This window comes from Tribolium castaneum, chromosome 10 (assembly GCF_031307605.1).
Source record: "Tribolium castaneum strain GA2 chromosome 10, icTriCast1.1, whole genome shotgun sequence".
In the NCBI taxonomy this organism is placed as follows: domain Eukaryota; kingdom Metazoa; phylum Arthropoda; class Insecta; order Coleoptera; family Tenebrionidae; genus Tribolium; species Tribolium castaneum.
In genome coordinates, this window is record NC_087403.1 from 10,658,155 (window position 1) to 10,666,603 (window position 8,449).

General features: G+C 30.1%; 1 long non-coding RNA gene across 1 annotated transcript; it reads right to left on the reverse strand.

Annotated features, from left to right (window-relative positions):
• Nucleotides 1-4,472: 4,472 nt before the first annotated feature.
• On the reverse strand, nucleotides 4,473-6,595 carry LOC135267263 (uncharacterized). The gene is made up of 3 exons (XR_010335662.1): nucleotides 5,775-6,595; nucleotides 5,425-5,706; nucleotides 4,473-5,373 (listed from the first exon to the last, which is right to left on the reverse strand). It is a non-coding gene; the product is annotated as an uncharacterized LOC135267263 (long non-coding RNA).
• Between the last annotated feature and the right edge of the window lie 1,854 nt (nucleotides 6,596-8,449).

Consider the following 8,449-nt stretch of genomic DNA (forward strand, 5'->3'; position numbering starts at 1 on the left):
TGTTGGACTAACCATAAGCGAGATATAAGATTGAAAATAATTAATATTTAAAAAAGAAGTGCTTTAACAGAAAATGTCTTGTGATTTAAAATACACTTAATTTATTAGGTCCAATACTTTATTAGAAAAAAAAGGGGGTGACATATAAGTCACTGAAGTCTTCAGAGTCGATTTTAAATGCTGCATTTTCGTCTTCGTCTCAAACATTGAAAACTGAATTACATTTTTGTTCTGAAACGGTAACAGTTTTTACTTTGGTTTTTTGCTTATATCTCGAAAACAGTTACTCCTATCAATTTTTATCTTTCTTTCAAAATTAAAGCTGATAACATTTCCTACAAAATAGTTATTTGCATTTTTCTTGTAGGACCAACCATAAGCGAGTTATAAAGTTGGATATAAATAATATTTAACAAAAACTTGCTTAAAAATAAAATGTTTGAAATACTGAAATTAAACTAAATTAATTGTGTCTAACACTTTAGTAGAGAAAAAAGAAAAAGACAAAAAAGTCACCAAAGTCTTCAGAATCGTTTTTAGTCGTCATATTAATAACAATAACATTAATAATAATAATACTAACAGTACTAAATCTGCTTATATGCAAGCGCTTTATTAAGGTAACAGTTTTTTGGTTTCTTGCTTATATCTCGAAAACAGTTACTCCTATAAATTTTTGTCTTTCTTTCAAAATTAAAGCTGATAAAATATTCTACAAAATAGTTATTTGCATTTTTCTTGTAGGACCAACCATAAGCGAGTTATAGAGTTGGATATAAATAATATATAACAAAAATTTGCTTTAAAATAAAATGTTTGAAAAACTGAAATTAAACTAATTTAACTGTGTCTAACACTTTAGTAGAGGAAAAAGGAAAAGACATAAAAGTCACTAAAGGTTTCAGAGTTGTCTTTAGTTGTCATATTAATAACAATAACATTAATAATAATAATACTAATAGTACTAAATTTGCTTATATGCAAACGCTTAATTAAGGTAACAGTGTTTTGGTTTCTTGCTTATATCTCGAAAACAGTTACTCCTATCAATTTTTATCTTTTTAGTAAAATTCAAGCTGATAAAATTTCCTACAAAATAGTTATTTGCATTTTTCATGTAGGACTAACCATAAGCGAGATATAAGTTTGAAAATAATTAATATTTAAAAAAAAAATTGCTTTAACAGAAAATGTCTTGTGATTTAAAATACACTTAATTTATTAGGTCCAATACTTTATTAGAAGAAAAAGGGGGTGACATATAAGTCACTGAAGTCTTCAGAGTCGATTGTAAATGCTGCATTTTCGTCTTCGTCTCAAACATTGAAAACTGAATTACATTTTTGTTCTGAAACGGTAACAGTTTTCACTTTGGTTTTTTGCTTATATCTCGAAAACAATTACTCCTATCAGTTTTTATTTTTTTTTAAAATAAAGCTGATAAAATTTCCTACAAAATAGTTATTTGCATTTTTCTTGTAGGACCAACCATAAGCGAGTTATAAAGTTGGATATAAATAATATTTAACAAAAACTTGCTTAAAAATTAAATGTTTGAAATACTGAAATTAAACTAAATTAATTGTGTCTAACACTTTAGTAGAGAAAAAAGAAAAAGACATAAAAGTTACCAAAGTCTTCAGAATCGTTTTTAGTCGTCATATTAATAACAATAACATTAATAATAATAATACTAATAATAATACTATTAGTATTATTATTATTAATGTTATACTACTATTAATAATACTATTAGTATTATTATTATTAATGTTATTGTTATTAATATGACAACTAAAGACAACTCTGAAAACTTTAGTGACTTTTATGTCTTTTCCTTTTTCCTTTACTAAAGTGTTAGACACAGTTAAATTAGTTTAATTTCAGTTTTTCAAACATTTTATTTTAAAGCAAATTTTTGTTATATATTATTTATATCCAACTCTATAACTCGCTTATGGTTGGTCCTTCAAGAAAAATGCAAATAACTATTTTATAGAATATTTTATCAGCTTTAATTTTGAAAGAAAGACAAAAATTCATAGGAGTAACTGTTTTCGAGATATAAGCAAGAAACCAAAAAACTGTTACCTTAATAAAGCGCTTGCATATAAGCAGATTTAGTGCTGTTAGTATTATTATTATTAATGTTATTGTTATTAATATGACGACTAAAAACGATTCTGAAGACTTTGGTGACTTTTATGTCTTTTTCTTTTTTCTCTACTAAAGTGTTAGACACAATTAATTTAGTTTAATTTCAGTATTTCAAACATTTTATTTTTAAGCAAGTTTTTGTTAAATATTATTTATATCCAACTTTATAACTCGCTTATGGTAGGTCCTACAAGAAAAATGCAAATAACTATTTTGTAGGAAATGTTATCAGCTTTAATTTTGAAAGAAAGATAAAAATTGATAGGAGTAACTGTTTTCGAGATATAAGCAAAAAACCAAAGTAAAAACTGTTACCGTTTCAGAACAAAAATGTAATTTAGTTTTCAATGTTTGAGACGAAGACGAAAATGCAGCATTTAAAATCGACTCTGAAGACTTCAGTGACTTATATGTCACCCCCTTTTTTTTCTAATAAAGTATTGGACCTAATAAATTAAGTGTATTTTAAATCACAAGACATTTTCTGTTAAAGCACTTCTTTTTTAAATATTAATTATTTTCAATCTTATATCTCGCTTATGGTTAGTCCTACATAAAAAATGCAAATAACTATTTTGTAGGAAATTTTATCAGCTTGAATTTTAGTAAAAAGATAAAAATTGATAGGAGTAACTGTTTTCGAGATATGAGCAAGAGACCAAAACACTGTTACCTTAATTAAGCGTTTGCATATAAGCAAATTTAGTACTATTAGTATTATTAATATTAATGTTATTGTTATTAATATGACGATTAAAGACAACTTTGAAACCTTTAGTGACTTTTATGTCTTCTTCTTTTTCCTCTACTAAAGTGTTAGACACAATTAAATTAGTTTAATTTCAGTTTTTCAAACATTTTATTTTATGCGTATGAGAGTGCAGTCGTGTCTCTGCGTGCTCTTGCCTTTGGGATTCATTTTCAGTGGTTGATTCTTGGTGTTGATTGTTGAATTTGATATCTGGGTGTATGTGGTTGTTGTTGTTTCCTCTGGAAATTACTATTTTTGCGATTTCGGTAAGTTATTCTTGTTTAATTCGTTAATATCCGTCATTAGATACGCATAATTATATCTTATCGCGGCAGTATAAGATAGCGCTCGCCCCTCTATAGCAGCAGCAGCTGGTATCGCGGCGGCGCGGCGCAGTGAAAATTTAGTATTTATCGCTCTGTCGCAGAGTGAGCGTCTGGTGTCCAAATTTTGTCTACATTAATTTCATTAATTTCAGTTTAAATCACTAAATTTAATGGCTGAATTTAATTGCTGCCACTGTTTTAAAAGCGTAAGTCGTGATACACCTATCGTGGTGTGTGACGGCTGTTCGCTAAATATTCACTGTCGTTGCCTCAAAATAAGCGAAAATGAAATCGCCTTTATTTCTCAGTCTCGCTCTCCAAATATCAAACTGTTTTGTAATAGATGCAACGTAACTATCACAGCAATTTCAGAAATTAAAAAACTCGTAAATGACATAAAAACATCATTTGATGAGCGTCTTAGCAAACTCGAATCTCTTATTATTAATAACAATACGTCTCAAGCTATAAACCGCGAAGAAATTATCGCCGAATCTGTGAACAGGTCGGCTCGTGCGTGCAATGTTATTATGTACAATGTTAAACCTGTCGCTAATAAACAAGACGTGGATGTGGTAAATGATGTCCTCGAGGTCATTGATCCATCACTTGTGATTGGTCCGGAAAATGTTTTTCGCGTAGGAAAAACCGTCGGTGATAAACCTCGCTTATTAAAATTGCAATTTAAAACTCAACAAATGGCACGTCTATGCTTGAAGAAAAAATCGTCTTTGCTGCAGCACCCACAATTTGCTCACATTACTATTAGTGATGATAAAACCCCGGGTCAACTAAAGCATTTAAACAATTTGCGTGATGAATTAAAGCGAAGACTTGATGTTGGCGAAAAGGACTTGACAATTAAATACGTTAACCACGTACCAAAAATTATTTCACATCAAAAAAACTAAATATTTACCCTTGTTCAATGGCTCTTCTGTATACGAATATCGCATCTTTATCTTCAAAATTTAATGATTTGTTATTAGAAGTAACTGAATTTAGACCTTCTATTATCGCACTCACGGAGACTTGGCTTAATCCGTCTATCTCTGATGATGCTGTACACATTGAAAATTACTCTATTTACAGAGATGATCGCCTATCTCAAAAAGGTGGCGGTGTGTGTTTTTATGTAGATAAAATTAAAATTTCAAAATTTTTTAAAATTACTCAAATTTGCATATCTGTTAAACCTTATGATTTTCTATGGTTAAAATTTGAAGGAAATGAACAAACCTTTGTTATAGCATGTATTTACAGACCACCAACAGGAGCGTCTTTTAACAATCACGAAAATGATAAAAATCTATTTAATACCATACAATCAACTATTAATCAGTATCCTAACTTAATTATCATGGGAGATTTCAATTTTCCATGTATAGACTGGTCTGCTAAAAACACAACAGGTCAAACAATCATCGAAAAACAATTTTCTGAATTGCTCTTGGAGAATAATTTGTCACAAATAGTCACTGAACCTACACGATTTAGATCCCAACAACGTCCTTCATTACTTGATTTGGTAATTTTGTCTGACGTTAACCTTGTATCGTCTTTAAACGTTTCGAATCCTGTAGGTACATCTGATCATTCAAAAATCGAAATTGAGTTACAAATTATGATATATTCAGAGCCAAATGCAAGAATTAAAACAACATCAATTGTTGACTACACTCGCATAGACGAAAGTCTCTTGACTTACGACTGGAATGGTTTAGATTCACTAAATGCGGAAGAACAATGGAAACATTTTAAATCGATTTTACAAACTTGCATTACAACAAATTCCAGACTGTTTACAAACCGACTGAGAAAAGATAAACCGTGGATAAATCAACACATGCTTGACAAAATAAAATACAAAGCTAAATTATGGAAAAAATTTAAAAGGAAGCCTACTGAAGATAATTTTTCTGCTTATAAAAGATTTTCTAACCAACTAAAATCTGATTTACAAATAGCCAGGTGTAATTATGAAAATTCTATATTAAATAAACCAAAACTATTTTATTCCCATGTACGTAAATTTATCTCTAGTCGTGTGTCGGTCCCTTTAGTACGAAATGCTTCAGGTCTACTCTGCTCCGATCATACAGAAACTGCAAACACTTTAGCGGACAGTTTTGCTGCTACCTATAATTTAAACATTAATAATAATATACCGTCATTTATGCCTACAAGTACATTTAGTGGGTTGTCTTATATTAATTTTACTCCGGATCTGGTAAAAAGCCAACTCTGTGCCATTAAATTAAATACAGCTCCAGGTCCGGATCAGATACCTCCCAAACTCCTGAGAACTTGTGCTGCTTCGTTGTCGGGCCCACTTGCCAAAATGATGACAAAATCATTCTTACAAGGCACTTTGCCCTACGAGTGGTTGCAAGCAACAATCACGCCTTTGTACAAGTCAGGAGATAAACTTGATCCTGCTAACTATAGACCTGTAAGTCTCACGTCGACATGCTGTAAAATTATGGAAAAAGTTATAGTCAAGGAACTATTAACTTACATGAGAAAAAATAATTTAATACCTGAGCATCAGCACGGCTTTTTACCAGGTAGGTCAGTTGTCACAAATTTGCTATCCTGCACAAATCTATGGACAAAAATGTTAGACACTAACCAACCTGTAGACATAATTTACCTTGATTTTAGTAAAGCCTTTGATAAAGTCCCTCACAATCTCTTGTTAGCAAAACTGGAGTCCTATGGTGTAACAGGAAATTTGCTTGATTGGATCCGAGCGTTTCTATCAAATCGAAACTATTGTGTAAAAGTCTGTGGTAAATTTTCGTACTCTAAACCAGTATTAAGTGGGGTCCCACAGGGATCAGTTCTTGGACCAATTTTATTCTTGTTATATACAGCAGATTTATTGTTTTCACTGGACAGCTATTCAGCATATGCGGATGATATTAAGTTATTTGCTAACCCACTTGTCACGGACTTGCAAGACCAACTTAATTTAATCTTCCAATGGAGCGAGAAGTGGCAAATACCACTAAATATTGCAAAATGCTGTGTACTTCAGTGTGGCCACAACAACCCAAAGTACCTTTACCATATAAATGGCACACTCCTGAGTGTAAAAACCTCAACCAAAGATCTAGAGGTCATTGTAAATGATAAGTTAGGATGGTCAGAGCAATGTCTAGCATCAGTGGGTCGAGCGCGTAAAATGTTTTATTTGCTAAAGCATGTTTTTCCAAATCCTTCAGTCAGTTTTATTTCAAAGGTGTACATCACTTACATAAGGCCGCATTTGGAATTTGCCATTCCAGTCTGGAGACCTTATTTGTTAAAGGATATTGATTTGCTGGAAAGAACTCAGCACCTGGTAACTAGATGGACACACTGTTTAAGACAAGTTTCATATGAACAACGTCTTGAAATACTCAAAATACCAGATCTACGTGCTCGTCAAAACAGGGCAGATGCAATTCAAATTTTTCGGCTTACTCATGGTTTATTTCCTGGAGTAACACGCAATTTCTTGCAAATTCAATATCATGACAGACTTAGAGGTCATTCTTATAAGCTGAAAAAAGAACCATTTAAGACTACCGTTAGAAAGAATTATTTGACAAATCGTGCATTTGATATATGGAATGGCTTGCCTGATAACGTTGTTGCAGCTGTTACTGTTTCTTCCTTCAAGAATCAATATGACACATTACAATAATTAACATTAACCTTTATTAATTAACTAATTTAACTGTAGATTAAAATTGTATTTCATTTTTCATTATTCAATGGTGTTTTATTTAACACGAAACCGTATTTCTTGATATTTTGCTATAAAGGTGTTAACCTCAGCAAAGAATCTATGTTAATAATAATAATAATAATAATAAATAAAGCAAATTTTTGTTAAATATTATTTATATCCAACTCTATAACTCGCTAATGGTTGGTCCTACAAGAAAAATGCAAATAACTATTTTGAAGGAAATTTTATCAGCTTTAATTTTGACAAAAAGATAAAAATTGATAGGAGTAACAGTTTTCGAGATATAAGCAAAAAACCAATAAGAAAACTGTGACTGTTACTGAACAAAAATGTAATTCAGTTTTCAATGTTTGAGACGAAGACGAAACTGCAGCATTTAAAAACGACTCTGAAGATTTCAGTGACTTTTATGTCACTTCCTTTTTCTTCTAATAAAGTATTGGACCCAATAAATTAAGTGTATTTTAAATCACAAGACATTTTCTGTTAAAGCACTTTTTTTTTAAATATTAATTATTTTCAATCATATATCTCGCTTATGGTTAGTCCTACATGAAAAATGCAAATAACTATTTTATAGGAAATTTTATCAGCTTGAATTTTAGTAAAAAGATAAAAATTGATAGGAGTAACTGTTTTCGAGATATAAGCAAGAAACCAAAACACTGTTACCTTAATTAAGCGTTTGCATATAAGCAAATTTAGTACTATTAGTATTATTATTATTAATGTTATTGTTATTAATATGACAACTAAAGACAACTCTGAAACCTTTAGTGACTTTTATGTCTTTTCCTTTTTCCTCTACTAAAGTGTTAGACACAATTAAATTAGTTTAATTTCAGTTTTTCAAACATTTTATTTTAAAGCAAATTTTTGTTAAAAATTATTTATATCCAACTCTATAACTCGCTTATGGTTGGTCCTACAAGAAAAATGCAAATAACTATTTTGTAGGAAATTTTATCAGCTTTAATTTTGAAAAAAAGACAAAAATTTATAGGAGTAACTGTTTTCGAGATATAAGCAAGAAACCAAAAAACTGTTACCTTAATAAAGCGCTTGCATATAAGCAGATTTAGTACTATTAGTATTATTATTATTAATGTTATTGTTATTAATATGACGACTAAAAACGATTCTGAAGACTTTGGTGACTTTTATGTCTTTTTCTTTTTTCTCTACTAAAGTGTTAGACACAATTAATTTAGTTTAATTTCAGTATTTCAAACATTTTATTTTTAAGCAAGTTTTTGTTAAATATTATTTATATCCAACTTTATAACTCGCTTATGGTTGGTCCCACAAGAAAAATGCAAATAACTATTTTGTAGGAAATGTTATCGGCTTTAATTTTGAAAGAAAGATAAAAATTGATAGGAATAACTGTTTTCGAGATATGAGCAAGAAACCAAAACACTGTTTCCTTAATTAAGCGTTTGCATATAAGTAAATTTAGTACTATTAGTATTATTA